This window comes from Sinocyclocheilus anshuiensis, unplaced genomic scaffold, assembly GCF_001515605.1.
Source record: "Sinocyclocheilus anshuiensis isolate Anshui unplaced genomic scaffold, SAMN03320099.WGS_v1.1 scaffold3302, whole genome shotgun sequence".
NCBI classification, from domain to species: Eukaryota; Metazoa; Chordata; class Actinopteri; order Cypriniformes; family Cyprinidae; genus Sinocyclocheilus; species Sinocyclocheilus anshuiensis.
The window spans coordinates 13,819-14,456 of record NW_015541055.1 but is presented as its reverse complement, the minus strand read 5'-3'; positions in this window follow the sequence as shown (position 1 = coordinate 14,456).

Here is a 638-nt window from a genome sequence, read left to right as displayed (position 1 = left end):
CCTTAAACCGCATAAACACATTTCATTACACCAAATACACAAAATAATGTTCTTTTTAGCAACATGATATGACCCTTTTAAATTACATAAATCTTAAAGGGGTAGTTCACACAAAAATGAAAACCTGTAATTTATTCACACTTATGTCATTCCAAGTTTTTTTTTCTTTCTGTTGAGCAGAAAATAAGATATTTTGAAGAATCAAACAGTAAGCAGTTGACGGTAGCAATTGACTCCCATAGTAGCCTATGGAAAAAAATAATATGGAAGCCAGTGGCTACCGCCAACTGCTTGGCAGTGGCGTAATGTAACGAAGTAATAATACTTTGTTACAGTACTTAAGTATTTTTTGGGAGTATCTGTACTTTACTTGAGTTTTAATATTTCAGCCAACTTTTACGTTTACTCCACTACATTTCCTAATTAAAATGTATACTTTTACTTCGATATATTTCCCCGAAGCATAGTCGTTACTTACTACAAAATAGTCAGAAGTCAGAAGAACATGGACTGCAGGAAAGCAGGTTTGACGAATCAGTGTTCTGGCGTTTGGTCTAGATTCCTAAAAACACCTTTGCTCATGTGCAAACAAGTGCGCGCACAACCGCGGATGATTCATTTTCCACTCAAGTCGAGTC